Here is an 18,323-nt window from a genome sequence, read left to right as displayed (position 1 = left end):
GGAAGAATTTGTGGCACAGAGAGGTTAAGTACCTTTTGCAAAGTCTTACAGCTGAGCTGTGACAGAGCAGCTGGGATTGCACTCAGACAGGCTGGCCTGGATGCCATGCTGCTATCTGCAGCACTCCGAGGCCTTTCTCTGAAGCGGGGATAATGTAAGTGAGCACAGAGCTGTGGGGAGGATTAGCTCGAGTAGAAGTACTTGGCACATAGTAGGTCCTCCTGGGGAAGTCAGTCATCAGTCATATGTCTCTGTCATCTCAGAGTAAGGCAGTAGATGCTAAACTGTCATATGAGTAGCATAGGAAGTTCAAGGACAACTAACTCACTTCTCATTAGGGCGTCCTGGGAAGCTTGACCATCATGGAGAATTAATAATTCGGTTTAGGGATGGGCCGGAGACACCCCCAGGGAAGAGGTGATAATCCAGAGACCACTTCTAAAAGGACCAACACCATTGCCTCCCCACTGCACCCCCATGCTGGTTTTACTAATGCCATTTCTTCCTACTCCCCTACTCATCCCCTATCCCACCATCCCGCCCTCAGCTGCTGCCAAGCTCCTCATGTAAGTCCTGCTCACACTGGCCTCCAGGCTTGGAACATGCCACTGTCACTACCTGGACAATCCTGGCTCACTCCACTAACAATCCTTGATCTACACCTCCTGCAGAACCAGCCTCAGTGCTCCTGGGGAACTGTGACTTGGTTTGCCTTGTCTGCTGCTCAGGGTCTCCCTGGTGCCTGGGTCCTCAGGGCACACTGCTGTGTGGTCATTTGCACTAGTGGGCTTATTACCTGAACAAACCCTCCTTCACGTTAGAGAACGTCTAGGTGTGTCATATCCAGAATGGCTAGCAAGGGGTTAATAGCAACTTAAATGAAATTTACGGAGAATTTGGGCTATTTCTTTTGTCTTTAGCTGTTCCCAAAGGTGGTGCAAATCCAACTTTTCATTGTAGCAACTGACTTTTGCAAGGATCTCTAGAGTATTCATCCCATTTGCTGATGATGTGCCTGGCCTTAGCCAGGCACAGGGGACCCAGTGAACAAGGCGGTTTCTGTCGCTGGGAGTGGAAAGCACAGGAGGCGTTTTCCTCCTAATAAGCCATGGGGCATTTTGGCATCTTAGTGGATGCTCGGTTATTTTTCTGTTTGTTTATTCTTCTCCCTCTTTTTCTAAGAAACAGATATATAGCACTTTTCCATTTACTAAGCATTTTATAGTGCCTTCGTTTAATTTTCACTACAGTCCCATGAATTGGGTATTATTATCTCCATTTTACAGGGAGACAAACTGATACTGAAAGAGGACCATCCTCTTACTCTGGAGCTGGTTAGAGCCAGGTAGAGCGAGGATGCAGGTCTTGCTTTTTCTTTAGGTATTAGTCGTGTTTCACTGCACAGCACTGTCTGGTAAAAATTACCCTCCCCGGAGGCTTCATTTCTCTTTTAGTTGGAATAAATGACCTTTATCACTGTGGTCATCTGCTCATACCTTTATTAAGCACTTAATTGTGTCTGGCTCGGTATGGATGAAATATGAAGAGATAGGTATGGCCCAGGCCTCGCCCCTCAGGGGCTATAATCTAAGCCAAGACACTGACATGGATAAGCCTGTGCAGGGCATGTAGACGGCAGAATGAAAACAATAGCCTAACGTGAATGGACAACCAAGTATTTACAAGACTGCACAAGGCAAGGATGAGTGCGTTTCAGGGGTGGGGTGGAATAAACAGCTCTTGCCAAGCTGCCTGGGCATATCTCCACGGTGCTAGACCATGGGAGTACATTTTCATACCCATCCTAATTCCCTCTCCTCTGCTATAACAAAAGCCTCTGTGTGTGTGTGTGTGTGTGTGTGTGTGTGTGTGTGTGTATTCTTCAGGCTGCCAGGGCACAATTGAGTTGGTTATAAGGCAAGTATTTCTGGGAGTCCTATACGTAGATAATAATGAGGAAACTTTTAGCCTTTTTGTAGCAATATGGTAAAATTTACTCTCCTCCAGTACACATCAAGTTTATCTCTTAACACTGAGCCTTTACGAGATGGAATGAGCACCTGTAATAGAGGACAGAGATGGGGGTGGGACGTGAGCCAAACAGCAACTCTGAAATCACAGAGATATGAATTTTAATTCTAGACCTGTGAATAATTAGTAACATTCATGACATTGGACAACTTATATGAACTTGCCAAGCCTCAGATGCCTCTTGTGCAGCTGGGAAAATTATCTCTGCCTTACAGGGTTATGGAGAGAATTAAGTGAGATTGTATATATACAACATTCTATAACCTGATGACTCAATGTATTTTTGTTAAATTTCTAATTTTGTATTTAGAAATTTACATGATATAAAATTAAAAGAAATACAAAAGCATAAATAGTCAAATCTCTCACATTGTTATCTTCTATCTACCATTTCTCTTCTCCTTATGTATTTTGATTCCCACAAAATCTCCTTGTAGTAGACAGGACAGGGCTCAGTATCCCTATTTTTCAGGAATGGAAACTGAAGCCCAGAGAGATTAAGCCATTTACCTAAGGTCACCCAGGTGAAAATGGTAAGATTAGAGGCCAGGGCCCCCTAAGAGTAACCCACATTTCACACTAGAAGGCATGGTCAGAGATGGACCCCAAGTTACTGAATCTTATGATTTTGGGACCATAGACTTTTGAAAATCTTCTGAAAGCTATTGATCTCCTACCACCATCTCATGCCATTCAGGCTCTCACGTATAATTTTATATGGTTTCTCTACCACTAGAAGCCCAAATCATCCCAATGCTTCTTTATATCCTCATCAGGGTTTTAGCTCTGTGGGACTTACCTGGAGAGTAATGGCACATGCTCAGTGACCTGCAAACACAGCCTGATCCCCCAAAAGCCCAGGGTTCTCAAGTCAGAAGATCTAGATTCCATTCCTGGCATGGCATGTCCATGGCATGGCTTTGTGACCTTGGACAAGTCCCTCAATTCTCTGAGCTTCACTTTCCTCGTCTATTAAATTGGATTGGTGTTCTATTTCTCAAAAGTTATCTATTAACATTTATAAAGTCATTTTGCACATTGTGAAATTATAAACAAATCTAAGATATTATTTCTCCTTGCAAAGCCTAGGGAGTAAGGAAACTGGAATGTAGACTCATACTTGGAATTTCATTCAGTGGTTTGGAGAATGCCCCTCCTCCTCAGTGGAGGCTGCCCAGCCATGTTGCCCGCTCTGGATTTGGCTCTTACAACCAAGGTCTCCAGTAACAGGCGAGGATGCTGACTCACGTAGCATCGTGCATCTCATCATCAAATCTCAGCTCCCTCTGCTTGTCCTGGTCCAGAGCGAGTGATAACCCTAGTACTAAAACATGTCTCACTGAGACATCTGTAAGCTGGAGCCAGCAAACAGCCTGGTAGAATTGAGGCTGCTGCCTGGTAAAGTTTCCCCTCCCCTCCCCCATTCATTAATGATTATGGGAGGTTTTATTCCCCCCAACAAAAGTGTTAATTAGACATCATTCTGAATAGGATATTACACAAATGAATTAAATTCAAACCAATCAACAAGCCAGCTCTGTGCTTCAGGTCCCCTGAACCAGGAGGGAATTGAAGGCAGTAATGGGAAACAAACGGTAGGACATCGTCTCTAATATAGCGTAATAAGTAGGAAGCTCTTCACTTCTAGCATCTCTTCTTTGATGGCAGATACTTTTGTCTTCCCGCTCCCTTTGCCTCTCATTCCTTTCTCTTTCTTTTTTTTTTCCTTCTCTGCAAACCGCCCCCCACCCCATTCCCCTCCGACACAGACACTCCTGTCCATGAGGCTGGGAGAGTTAGGATTCCTTTCTTGTTACAGAAACTGGCCTAGACTGCCCAGTGGACTTTGGTACTTCCTGAGTATCCTGGTCTTTAGGCTTGTGGCTAGGGTGGAGATGGAAAGAGACTATACCTAATCAGAAGAGCCCAGTTGCAGTCCTTTCTGTCATTCATCACTTTTCACTGTGAATGAGTCTTTGAAAGCTATTAGGTTCCTCAACAGAAAGTAGGGGATATAGTATTTGAGTTCCATGGGTATGCAGTAGGCACTCAAAATATTTGTTGAATCTAATGGCTGGGCAACATCTGGAAACACTTTGTGGCCTGGCAGTGAATTCCTGGTACTGATTGCCCACTGTGGGCAGAGTGGGAAGAACCAGAGGAGGAGGAGTCCCATTTTGAGGGCTCCCATTTGATTAGGGGAGAAGTCACAGAAGCCTGAGAAGTCTTTTAAAAACATGCAAATGAGAACAAGATAGGGCAAAACTAGGTATTAAACACTTGGTGTGTGATGGGAGCTGGGGGAGTGGAGTCTTCTGGGGAGACTAGAGCAGGATGGAGAAGTTGGGGGCTGGGAACTTTTTTTTGCCATGGGAAGGAAGCGCTTACACAGAGGCCTGGAGATGCTGGAGAGGTTGGGGTGGAGGCTGGGTCTGTGTGGCTGAAGCAGGAAGTATTGACTGGACCGGAAGCAGGGAGATGAGGTTGGTGTAGGTAGGGGACAGGTCGTGAGGGCAGGATTGACTCTCCCCTAGCATCTCCGTGCCTGGCACATAATAGGTGCTCCAGTGAATGTATGAAGTTGGACTTGATGTGATCGGCTGTGAGGGAACTGTGAGGGAAGAACCAGAGGAGGAGGGATCTTTGGGATTAGTAACAGTCAGAAGGGTATTGAAGGAAGAATTTAAAAGTTATTTTCCTTAGGAACAGGATGCAGAGGGTAGAGTGTGAAAAGGGAAGTCCTTCCCAGCATGTGTGAGAGGAGATGAGCTCTGGATGTGCCTTTCTTTAACTCCAGTCTCTCTCAGGAGTAAGAACCCACCCATGAAGCACTCTTTAACTAGTTGTCCCCAGTCTCTTTACAAATCCTCCCCATCCTAGGATAGGGGACCCCTGCTCCCTTTTGAGAGTACCTCCACCGCTATTCCTGTGATGCCTCTTTACAGAAAAATAAGTGGCCACCTTCCTCTCCCAGAGCACCTCACAGCTCTGAGCCAGATGGTGAGCTTTTTGGTGTCACTACTCTATAGTACCTTCTCTTCCTTACTTTGCAGCTCATTTTATTGCTTGTCACCACCACCACCCAAATCAGAAAGCTGTTTGATCCTTGTTACGAAGCCCACTGATGCAGTCCATTTTCTCTTGTTTGGCCCTTGACAAATGGCACTAACACTTCAGAGATAGAATATGAAATTTTTCTTCATCCTTCTCCTCTGATTCTAGGAGACTCAGTTTCCCATAGATTCCCTTCTCACAATTTCTAGTCTATTTTATATTCGATTACTTGGCATGCTTCATATCCCTGAAACCTGAGTTCTAAAAGGATCCTGAGCAATGCCTCAAACAGAAGGGAGTTGTCAAGTCTCTGTTATCTCATTACCTGGACATTTTACTTGGTGGCGTGGGTGCACATGTGCTCAAGCTGCTGGTACATGATGTTATGTTCCACCCTTGTGATTTAGTGAAGAGTGTGAGTGTGTGTATTAGAAGTCAGCAGATGTGGGTTCAAGTTCATAGTCCCTTCTTACTAGCTGTAAGACCTTAGGGAAATCACTGAGCCTTTTTGGGATTCAGCTTCCCAGAGTTCAAAATGTTAAGTGAACGTGAAAATGATTTGTTAATTATAAAGCTGTTCATCAAATGTATAGGATGATTATTGTTGTTGTTGTTGTTGTTATTTGGAGGTACTGCTGGGAAGGATTATTATTGTTTGCTAATTCTATGTTAGCTCTGTTGTCACTTATCCAGTCAGTAGGAGTTGAGAGACAGGGGGCCCTTACGGATGATCCACACATTGGGTAGCTACAGTAGACATGTTTAAATAATGCGGGGCTACTACTGAAAATCACACATTTTGTTTCTCGTTTCACTAGATATAAATGAATATTCCTTTTTCATTACATAAATTGAAACATGCTAGAGAAATGTATTTTCTACCTAACGAACATTTTTGTTGAACTGTGTGTGTGTTTGCATTTGTATTCATTTTTGTCATTGTTTTACTTTGCTTATATTCTTTCCTTCCATCTCTTTTGGTGTGTATTCGATCTTGGAATCTGGGAATTAAAGTAAGAACTGGTAGGAGCCAACTTCCCTGCCTCCTGGCTAGGTAGCCTATTTGGGCACCCTCTCTACCTCTTATAAGGGATCAATTATTTACCATCCATCAGTTTCTTTTTTCTTTTGGAAGGAAACCTGTTTAGAAGAGTCCCTTTGGGATGTGGGTCCTGAACAGTGAGTCACCAGAGAAGGGAGGTCCAGATGCTATGTTGCTGATATACAGTTGCACCTGTACTCATGGATGTTGACAGCAAGGACTGCAGAACTCTGCCCCTGTCTCTGGCATCTTCCATCCATCAATGGAGGGGCAAAGATATCAGGGGCAAAGATATCAAAGAGACAAGAAGAATTCGACCTTCACACTAGGAGGGTAGATACAAAGGAAGGTGGAAAATCACGAGGTGGAGAGAATTAATATGAAATGAGTACTCTACACTAGACACTCTGCTAGATATTCTACTTACCGTTGACCCATTTAATTTAATTCTCATGGAGCCATGTTAAATAAGAATTATTAATCCTATTTTCTGGGTGAGGTGTTAAGGCTCAGATAGGTGATTGTGGAGCTGGGATTCAAACCAAGACCTGTATGACCCCAAGACCCTAGCTCTTTTTACCATCCACAACCTTTCAGGACCTCAGAGAAACACTCTGATGAAGGAGACAGGCCATGTCCCTGCTAGGTCGAGACTGAATGGCTAATAACAGTAACTGGACGTTTGGGTGACGTTAGCCACAGTCTATATCCTAGTAGCTCTGGTGCCAGTAATTTGGGAGGAACATGCCTTTGATCTTTAAAAAGACATTCAACATCCCCAAAGTCCCAGAAATCTATAGAGTCCTACAGAACCACACAGATCCAAGGGGACAGATGTTTCCAGGGATGGATTTGTATATAGACAGAGTGTACTGTCAGTGTTCTCAACAATTGTGTAGAACCAAGGTCTAGAGAGATACATACCTAAAACAGATAATTACAACCAAGAGGTACTGGGAGAATCCACAAGTGTGGTGCTTTGATATAGAAGGAAGCTTGGGCCCTGACATCGCAAGACAAGGGACATCAGTAACATAGACTACAAGGCAAACGGCATCCCCCGGAGTACAGAATCAGAGGATGGAATTTCAAAATTTTTAATTATTTATTAATCATTGTTCCAGAGTTTGTTTCTGCTAAATTCATTGAGATGGATACTATGATAAACTCATAGTTCTTAGTATACATGTTGGCTGGAGGTGTTTGAGGCAGCGGTAGACAAGTATTTTAGGGAGCCACATGCTGGGATGGAAAACGCATAGCTCCTTGACAGACCAGGGCATGATGGGACATGCTTCATGCTCAAATGATAGAAGGCAGTCTATTGGGTAACCTGTATTTACTAATGGTAAAGCGATGTATAAGTTTGCTAGGGCTGCCATAACAAAATACCACAGACCAGGTGGCTTAAATGATAGAAATTTACTTTTCTTATAGTCATGGAGGCTGGATGTCCAAGGTCAAAGGTCGGCAGAATTGGTTTCTCTGCTTGGCTTCTCTCTATGTCTTCAAATGGTCTTTCCTTTGTGGACACACCCCTGGCATCTCTTTTGTGTGTCCAGATTTTCTCTTCTCACAGGGAAGATTAAATTAGAACTCACTTTAATGACCTCATTTTAACTTAATTACCTCTTTAAATTCCTGTTTCCAAATACAGTCACATTCTGAGGTTCTGGGGGATTCAGGCTTCAATGTATGAACTTTGGGGGTGGGGAATACAATTCAGACCATAACAAGGAACACAGAAAATGAGAATGATTGGAGGGGGCTTGTGGATCTCTCCAGGCCTATGCGGGACCTACAAGGAGAATAAGAGGGTTTATGGAGCAAAAGATGGCGTTGTGTTCTCTCAGACGAAGAACGGTCTGCATGAGGGAGGTGGCTTCACAGAGGGGACATCCTGCCCACCGCGGAGCGTGGTGTGGCCTTCGTCAGCCCACTGGGGGTAATGTCCTCCACTGTAAAGTGATTGGACTGGACTGGATGATACTTAGTCCTCCTGATGGCTTTCCTATGCCCTGGTCTAAGGCTTGACAGGGAGGCAGGGAGGAAAGGCAATTGGGGTGGACAGCAGGCCAGCTGGAGAAGGAAGACTATGGAAAAGCAGCCCCATGAGGGCAGTTGAACAAGAGCGAGGACGCTGGGGGTGAGGGCTGTGAAGGCTGCTGGGTCAGGTCGCATGGCTTTGATCTTCTGTGTGTCTGAAGGGCCTCGGCAGGTCTGCAGTGAACTTCTGTGAGTTTTGGACTTCAATGGGGCCTAGGCTAGGTACAATCTCAGCTCTGCCTTTGAGGGTTGGCTTTCCTATGACAGAAATCCCAGAGGATGTCATGGGGCTACTGATGCCAGGGGACCCAATGATGCCATCATGCCCACTGTGAGTTCAGATTTGGAGTCTTCAACACCTGGGTTCAAATTGTGGCGCAGCTACTGACTAGCTTTGGACCTTTCACAAGTTACTTCATCTCTTTACACTTCTGTTTCTCTCTTTGTGAAAGGGGTTAATCATATTTACTTCTTGTGGATGTTGTGAGCCTTAACTGAATCGGTGTCTATAAAGTGGCTAGCAGAATGCCTGGCATACTTAATTGTTCAATATATGAATATTATTTGAAATCATTAGCTCTCAAACCCCTCTCTCCTTCCAAACCCTATCAGCAACTCCCCTCCTCCAGGACACATTCTCTGACTAAGCTCATGGAAACATGGTCTCTAGGCAAGGGCCTGTCTCCTTTTCTCCGCACATCTCTCCTTGGCCCCAGAGCCGATTCCTGCCCATAGGGCACGGGATGAGCCTGGGGAGACTGGCTGATTGACTCCCTGCAACTCACTCCCATTTCCTCTCCAGGAAACAGTCCTAGGCTCTGTCAGCTAGACACCAGGCAGGACCAGCATGCCAGCTGCTTGGTGGCTCTGGTCGAGTAGGGGCCTGGCTCTGTGCCCGCAAACCCTCCTGGGAGGCACCCCACAAGCCTGCTGTCCATCTGCTTGGCTGACAGGGGAGGGAGACCAACTATTTCTTCCTTAGGCAGATGATGATGCCTAAGGGATGGAGGTCTGTGCTGAGATCCCATCGATTCACCCCATGTGTGAGCTGAGTCTTATGTATCCATCCATTTAGTTACTAACTCAACAAATATTTACTGAGTCTCTGCTATGTGCCAGGCATTGTTCTCAGTCCTGGTGGTCCGTGGTGATGAGGTAAATGACGTTCTGCCTGGCATGGCTGGAGGGAGCTGGTTAGTGGTGGTGAGAGTGGGTAGAGAACAATGAGTAAATTGACAAGAACATATCAACTAGGAATAAGTGTTATGATGTTGAAAATAACACAGAGTGACATGAAAAAGACTGAACATCTAGTTCCTTTAAAACTTTCTCTTCCTCTTTTAAGAAATGCTTCTTGGTGTATAGTAGGAGACATTGATCTTAGCCCTCAGAGACTTCACAAAATGAAGGTTGAACACAAATAGGGCCTGGGTGGAAGGGAAAAATCCTGTGAGCTGTGGAGAAAAAGTAGATAGAAGCACCTTTTGTTTATTTCCATGACTTCAGAATCCAGAATGGTGCTGTGTAGTAGGTCCTCAATAAATATGAATTGGCTCCAGGAGGCTGAGCTGGGATGGGATGTGCACATCACAGAGAGGCAGAACTCCCTAGACTATGAAGAAGTGTTTTTTAATAACCAGAGCTGTCCAGCAAATAAAAAGGGCTGCTTTGTGGTCCAGTAAGCTATTAGGGTGCAGGAAGAGCCTGAGTGACCACATGCTGGGCCCGCTAGACCTGGGACTTTTGATTGAGAGGGAAGTTGGATAAGGTGACCTCCACTGTCCCTTCCAACACTGAGGGTCTGCCATTCTGTCACCACCTCTCCCCAGGCCCGACCTGCCTGGTCTTGCATCATAAATGCCTAGACTTTGCTGACAATGCCTGTGTCTTGCTTACAATAGAATTATCCATGAAGAGAAGGCCTGACGACTCAGCATTAAAAGGGAAAATCATTTGGAAGTAGACTTCCCCCTCCTGACCCTGCAGCTCCATCCCCGTTTTATTTTTCTGTATGAAATTGCCAATAGTAAAATTGCTGGACGCGTGGCATGTGCTGTTTGTTTCCTTTATGGCCCCTCATTCACACCATTTGGCTAGTGGAGAGAACAATTAGCAACAGGCTGGAGAACATGAAAACAACAAGGGCTGAACTAGATATGGGAGCCTGGTGGCCTGGGGTGGTGAGGCCAGGACAAGCGTTGCCATATGCCTACAATGTACCACTCATACCCTGCACCAATTCATCAGGCTGGTTTTCCTCTGATCGCTTAGATTGTTCCTGAAGCCCCTGTCTTGAGGGGTTGTGCCTGAGTGCAGTGTTCCTCTTGCTTCCCCACCCCTTCACATCTCCTAATGGGTCGGCGATGTAAATACAGTCTGCTCATGTATTGATATTCTATTTCTAGGCCTTCTTTCCAAATGGCCTAGATGTTGCTACCTGCATTGGTCTGTTGGTCTCGGGGGAGGGGGGGTCCCAGAAGGCAAAGGGAGTGTCTGTCTTGCTCTTTATAGGGAGCTACACTTGTCACCTCTGGGCGTTGTTGTTATGTTTTTTGTTTTGTTTTGATGTGTTTGGCATTTTGTTTTTTGGCAACCATGCCATCACCTTGAGGGCTGTTGACTTGCTTATAAAGCAGAGCTCCAAAGAGAGTAGATAGTTGGTGCACAAGGGCTTCTCCTGCTCAGCGTGAGACTGGGTCTCCCTTGTGCTTTTCCCCTCTGGACAATTCCTTCATCGCTGCTCATACCTAGAGGAGTGATGCAACCCTCAGTTCATTCATTCATTCATTCATTCACTCATTTGTCTGTCCAATTAGCCACAGTTATTGAGGGCCTTCTATGAACTCATTCCAAGGATTGGCCTCTGAGAATGTAAGACCAATCTCTAACCATACGTCTAAAAGGAAAACAGACATGCGGACCAATAAATGTCACAAAGCAAAGCAAGGAGGCTCCATGATAGAGGTAGGAGGTGGTGAACAATAGAAGAAAGAGCAGGGACTTCAGAGTCAGATAGATCAGGGTTTGAATTCCACTCTAGCTTTCACTAGTTTTGTGACCTATTTGAGCCCGTGTTTAATGGAACGATGATATCTATCTTTTCTAGATTGTTTTGAGGGAGGATTAAATTAGATAATATGTGGCCAGTGCCCTGTGAGTATGGATCCCTCTTCTCTATTGTCTGAAAGAATGTAAAAGCAGTTCACTTTTCCTGGGGAAGTTAGGGCTTCACAGTGGAGGTAATTGTGGAGCTTGATCTTACAGCACAGAGAGCAGTTGTCCAAGTGGAGATGGAGGGGAAGAACATTCTAGAAAGTGGCAACAGGTATTTCCTTAATCCCCAACACTAGTAAGGAAAAGGCCTGACCTAATCAGAGGAGGGCTAGAGTGTACGCTGTGGCTTGGGTGGCAGGAGATAAGCTGGGGAGGAAGTGAGGAATCTGGCTACAAAGGGCCTTCGGTGTCCAGCTAAAGATTTTGAATTTATCTACTGCAGATGCAAGAAAAAAAGAGTCTTTGTGCTTTCTATCTGTCTGTCTGTGGCAGCCGAGATTGAATGGGGGAATATAGGGAAAAAAAAAACATTGAGAGTTTTTGCAACTCAGAAGTAACATTGTAAACAGTGAAGAGCCTGTTTTGCTACAAAGAAAAGTCTAAAATATGAGTTTAAAAGAATAGATTTTGAGTTTTATTGTAAACAGCAGGGACATACCGAGGGTTTTTAAGCAGTAAGTGGTGTGAATCAATTTTGTGTTTTAGGATAATAACTTTGGGGGGCACCGTGGAAGTAGGAGTGGAATAGAGGAGGGATACGGCAGAGTGGGTGTGGGATGGAGAGAGACTATAGGCAGTCGTTCAGCAAAAGTTTATTGAGCAGCTATTATGTGCCTGGCACTCGACTGAACATTGAGATATAAAGATGAATTAAATAGGACTCCTGAGGGAAACAGATAGATGGAGAATACAATAAGCTGGGGTAAGAGTTGCGCTAGAGAGAAGCACGAGTCTTTCGGAGGCCTGAGGGAGGGACAGCTAATAAAAGAGGCTATGGACAAGGCCTCTCATTCACCTGCACAGCTGCGCGAGCCTGGCCCAGTTCCCCCGGGGGTGTCAGTCACATCGACAACTACACGAGGTGGTCCTGGTGTTGAAATTGCCCAGGAGAGAGAGAACAGGTTAGAACCAAAGGAGCAGCAATTCAGGAGAAGCATTTCACTTAGAAAGTGTTCAGGAGTTGGCACTGACATTGATTTGAGGTAAGGATTGAGGGAGAGAAAGGGGCCTGGGCCCTGTAAAGAACAGCCCCTCAGAAGGTTCCCCAGAAAGTTCTGAAACAGACCAACTACCTAACCTCCTCTCCAGCTCACCAAACCCATTCTCTTCCACCCCATCCAAGCCAACCTAGGCTTTGATGTAAGGGGCAAGGAATTTTAGGAACAACTAGAAGACTGAGGGATCTGTGTCAGGGACATGGGCCTTGGGCAGGCACTGGGGCTTTGGGCTCTTGCCTCTGCTGGCTAAGACTTCTTATCTTTATAATGGAACCCAGAAGGAAAGGGTGACCCCCACTTGCCCTTGGACTGTCTCTTCAGGTTCCAGTCTCCCTCCATTATCTACTAATTCTTGTCTGATGGTGAGCAAGTCTACCCTCTCATTTGTGAGATGGGATAATGGGGGGAAATGCTTTTTGTACATTGTAAAACCCTAGACTAGGCTGATTTAAGGTTTTAGCTGTCATCATTGTGGGTAGTAGGCTGGCTTGGATGGAGTGGAAGGGAATGGATTTGATGAGCTAGAGAGGAAGTTAGGTAGTTAGTTGGTCTGTTTCCAAACTTTCTGGGGAAGGAGCTGAGAACAAAGTTCAGGGCCTTCACAGAAGCTCAGAAAACTTGCTGTACTGCTCATCACATCCAGAGTTCGCAATGTCACGGGGAGGCATGGGGTAAGGGCCAGGCAGAGAAAGTCACTCAAAAACCAGAGACTAGAGGCAGGTCCAGGCCTCCGAGCAGACCTCCCAAGGGATGAGAGAGAGAGTGTATGTGTGTAGGGGACAGACATATATGAGAGAATTGGTAGCTGAACAAAGTTTCTAGGTAAGCATGCAAGTAGGAACCCTGCTTGCATGTTCCAGGCGTGGGGTGGGTGACCCTTGTGCCCTTCAACCACTTCCTGTTTCATTAGGTTGGCAGCTAGGATATTCAGAAGGAATCTTTAACATGAGCCCAGAAGCATTTGCGTCATTGGCTATGCTATTACCTCATTCTCTGTTACCTGAGCCTCATGTGTAATAGTGTAATGTAATATGTGTAAACTTTCCTCTGCCTTCAAAATTCTTCTGATTAGTCTAATAATCAAATAGACATGAGCCAGATTAGCGAGAGAAAATTACCAAATTTAATATATACATATGTATGAGAACTACACTACCCGAGAGATTCAGAGGCCCCTGGTGCAGGAGAGATTGATTAAGAGACAGAAAAGGTGATTGAGGTGTATTAAGACATCCTCAGCTAAGGATGAGGTGATGTACGTTGGGGGCTTCAAAAGGTCATTGCAGGGTAATAAGAACAGATGTTTAGCAAACAGAAGTTTGTCCTGCCCTATAGATAGGTCAAAAGAAGTTAACTTTGATAATAGCTTATTAAGGGCAAGGCTCCTAGTACAAGTTCTTCTAGATAGTTCAAAGGAAGGGCAGAAGTTTCTCTTGAGCCTGAGACTAAAATTGCCTTTAGCTCAAAACAATCCATACACTACAGAAGCACACCTACGGGTGCTTACTTCTGAACCCCCACAGTAATGTGGGTGCTAGGTCCTCCCTCACAGGGTTATTATGAGATGAGGTGAGGCTCTGAAAATGAAAGCTTTGGTTAATCCACAAAGTGCCATACTGCATAACAACAGCTTATGTTTTTTGAGTGCTTACTAAGTGCCAGGCACTGTTCTATGTATCTCACCTCATAAATCTTCACAACCACCTGAGGTAAGTACAGTTATTCTCCCGTGTGTAGGTGAGAAAATGGGCTCACAGAAGGTTGCACAACAGACTAGGCAGTTTGTCTCTGGCTTGTGCTCTTAACCACTGGCTGCACTATCTTTTTGTGGTGTATTATTGTGTGTCATGTAAAAAATGGTTATTCGTCGTGATGGACACTCCAGCACCTACTGTAAGGAGGTGGACTGTGGGGAGACAAGGAGAAACTGCATGCTGAGTGGCCTTGAGATCTGCACTGGGAAAAGAAAGTGGATGGAAAGCTCTTTAAAAACAAAAAAAATGTGACACAAGCGTAAGATAGCTTTTGACCAGCTGGCATCCTATCTTAAGAACACTGACTCCAGGCCACCCCTCCCCCATTCCTGCTCATGTGTACCTCCACCTTTCGCTTGGCCCCTTCTGCACTCCTCCCTTCCCCCAACCTGTGGCCTCCTCCCCAGCCTGGATCAGATATAGCCTTTGTCTTTCTGCCTGGCTGCTCCTTTTCAGGGAATAAAGGCTTCTGTGTCTGGGAGCACTAATCGTTCAGGGGAACCCAAAGGGCAGCTTTGGGAAGTTAAATGGGGCTCCCCAAATAAACTCTTTTTCTTAGCCTTTGCCACTTCTCCTTATCTTCTTCCCCTAGTCTGGGTACCCCATTACAGTTAAGTTTCAGGGTCTAAGAAGAAGGCTTCTGCTTTTTTGGGTCCCTGCTTGTGGAAAGAGGAGGAAACAGCAGAAAATGTGTCTTCTGCAGAGGCACTGAGGAGGCCGTGCAAGGGAGCTGTGAACACAGTACTGATGAGGCCTCCTCCTTTGCTTTCCTCCTGACCTGTGTGCCCACCAAGACCAGCTATTAGGGTACTGAAAGGGGCTGGGGCTCCTGGCAACCTGGGCCTGTTGGCTGGTGGCTGTTCCTTTGTGGACACCATGTACTCCCTCCCAGGGGAGAAAGGATGCAACTACTAACTAGAGTGAGATGAGCGGAGAGCCATGACGTAGATGGCAAAAAGGCTAATGCAACTTTATGTCACTTTATAATCACAATTATTTCTAATAGCTGCCATTTACATAGAATTTAGTCTGGCTAAACTCTTTACATGTTTTAGTTATCTAATCTTTGCAGTCGTATTTTATAGATGAAGAAACTTAGGCTCAGAGAGGTTACTTAAGTGTCCATAGTTATATTACCATTGAGACAACACAGTGCTGAAATTAGGATCAGGCTCCTTGATGGCAAAAGACTTATTGCTTAATCCTATTTTTTTATCCTAATGCTGCAAATTACTAGTTTTATGACATTAGGCAAATTATTTCTCTCAGCCTCTATTCTATTTCTATCTGTAAAATGGGGTTAATAGTATGTATTGTAATAGTAGGTGTTGTGGATTCAGTGAGACAATCCATATAAAACGACAAGCTTAATATCTTGATCATTCATTCATTCTTTTAGCAAATATAAGGCGGATGTCAACTCAGTGCCAGGGACTGTGTTACATGTATCGACAAAAATATATCTAGCCTAAGAAAAAGTCTTAAGAGTTTATTTGAGCCAAACTGACACCAATTGCCATGAAGCAAAATCTCAACAGATTGAGAAAATGATCCAAAGGATGGTAATTTTACAGCTCATTTTATACATTAGAATCAAAGGAGGAGACTGGAGAGTTACATGAAATCATTGGTGGTGGATTAGGGAGGCGGGAGAAGACAAAGTGGGGAAATCTCTGAGATTGAATAAAAAGTAAAAGCAAGAGACACATACTTCTTTTACATTGGTGGGTACAGAATAGTTAATAATTAACATTCACAGCACATGGAGATGGTATTCAGGGAACAAGATAAGGATGAGGGGATCTGTGGTCCTGTGCTCTGGTGGGAGGTTGTACCCTGAGGGGTCTGGGAAAGATTACTCTGACATTCCAAGGGTATGCTATCTCAGATGCAAAAAGACAATAAACAGGTTCACTTAAGGTAAAGGTTGACCCTTGTTAAGGAAGCTGCAGGCCAAGGATGTGACTACCCACCACTACCCACTTTTAGTTAGAAATTTTTATATTTAGACCATCCTATGTGGTTACTTTTGGTCTCTGAGTTTGTGAGGCCCCCTATGCAGGCTTCCCCTAAGCTTGTCAGGTTTAGTATGTGGCCCCTTTTTTATCCAGTTTCTCCTTTTGGTCATAAATTAATTTGAAGGATACATTGATGACCAACCTTTTGGTGGGATAATGTGGTCCCACAGTGCTAGCAAGGCTCATTCCTAGGAAGTCTTACTATCAGCATTTGTCTTGCTGAACAATGGACCATCGAGATGGGATAAGACTTTATAACCTTAGATGGCAGTCAAGGCCAAATCTTTTTTCAATAAGTAAATGCAAGCGAATGGGAGGCAGTCATATCCTGTGTGTTCCTAGTTTTTGTTGTTGTTGTTGCTTTTTGCTATCTGTCTTACTTTTTTTTTTTTTTGCATCTAGTATAACGTTTACATGCTAGGAACAAGAGCAAGAGTATTAAACCAGTAACATCAATTAGGAGTAGAAAATGTCCAATACTTGACAAGTATGAGTCTGAGGGGAACAAACAACCCAGGCAACCAAAGAACCTTTTACATATATTACCATATTTTTTTATTAAGCTAAAGTATCTTTTTCTCCCTTATCTACTGCCATTTGTACCTTACAATAAGTTTGGCCAAATGAATGAAGACTCTACTTTTTCATGATCCAGAAGTTATACTTTTTCTTCTGGCCACTTAGTTTCCATAGAAAAGACTTCATGGGGAGGATTAAGTTCAATTTCTCAATATATCGTATTTTCAGTATCAATATTATCATAGGTTCATTAACCTTAGGCAAAATTATTTTGCCTATCATTTCAGTATTACATCATATTCCTGTAGCATTTAATGCATTTAATGTAAAATTGATGTCATTGCAATAGAAATCGCTTAGTATAACAAGAATTTTCTAACTCCCAACAAAATCATTCCATATACCATATATTGTTATTTGTTGGAGTGGATACAATAGGCCAGGATTGGATGAATTCAGAATTCCATTTACATTGGAGACATAACCATTCGCTTTTCCAATTTTCACAATTGGATAATGAGATGGATGCCCATTTTCTATTATTTTTTAGTATGGTCCCTCTACTTCTCACTGGAAATATTCTAGTTTTACTTAGTATGGTCCTCTACCAGCCAACTGAACTACTGAAAATCTTAGCTTAGGATTTTTACCAAGGTGCTTGGGTTTTTAAGATACAATGTCATAGATCACTTTTTCCATCTAAAACTTTCCAAAATCCAGGAGGACTAAAAGAGTTCCATAAGTGTCCAGCCTGGGTTTCTGCATTCATTATAGCCAGCCATTGTTTCATAGCTACTTCAGATTCCATTTGCATTGGCATGGATAATAGGCCCTGTTGAGTTAGGATACAGGCACATTCCCATTGTTGGCGTTTTTTGTTGTTATTGTTGTTGTTTTTGCATTAAAAAAAATATTTTATATTAGTTTCAGGTATACAGAACAATGGTTCCATTGTTGGGTTTGTGCATGAGTTTTTATAGTCTGTTGAGTCTGTTCTATCCATTGAGTTAAGTCCTCATTGTCTTTCCATGCTGCTTCCCATTCTTCTTCTTGAAATCACATTTCCTTTATAAGACCTATTTTAGATAGAGTCTTTATCTAATGAATGACATTCTTCATTAACTGCAATTTCAGCTTGTCTCAGAATACCAAGGCCAGCCCCTAATCGTTCAAGAATTCCCTTTTTATTTCTTATAGAAGGCCGATGGTGTTGGATCCATCAGGAATGTTGTTGCAATTGGATGGCTATAGCCTGGGAACAACTGGGGTATACTTAGTGGACTCCAAAATGTTGAATTTCCCATGCCATAGTTAAATGAGTAGAGGTAACCCCGGAATGAGCTGAGCTGGAGTTTGAGTATTTCATAAGGCTTCCCAAAAGCGTAGAGTAGTTACAGACATTTCTACCTACCAAGTAATCTCAATAATTTCTAAAATGAGGACCCATTGATTTTTTTTCCCTGTTTTATAAGGCATCCAGCCACATGAGCATGGCTGGTGAGTTTGAGGACATATACAATGACAGGTGGTGTAGGCTGCTGCAAGCCTTTTCCTATCATACTCAGTATTTTTCTTAATTTTTCATCAT

General features: G+C 43.9%; 1 protein-coding gene across 2 annotated transcripts in view; it reads left to right on the top strand.

Moving 5' to 3' along the window:
• Positions 1–18,323, top strand: part of KIRREL1 (kirre like nephrin family adhesion molecule 1) — a 107,071-nt gene that overhangs the window by 30,732 nt on the left and 58,016 nt on the right. The window lies entirely within an intron of this gene.

The sequence above is a fragment of the Pteropus medius genome, unplaced genomic scaffold, assembly GCF_902729225.1.
Source record: "Pteropus medius unplaced genomic scaffold, Ma_sr-lr_union100, whole genome shotgun sequence".
NCBI classification, from domain to species: Eukaryota; Metazoa; Chordata; class Mammalia; order Chiroptera; family Pteropodidae; genus Pteropus; species Pteropus medius.
The sequence above is the reverse complement of the archived record's forward strand: the minus strand, read 5'-3'. Positions and strand labels throughout refer to the sequence as shown.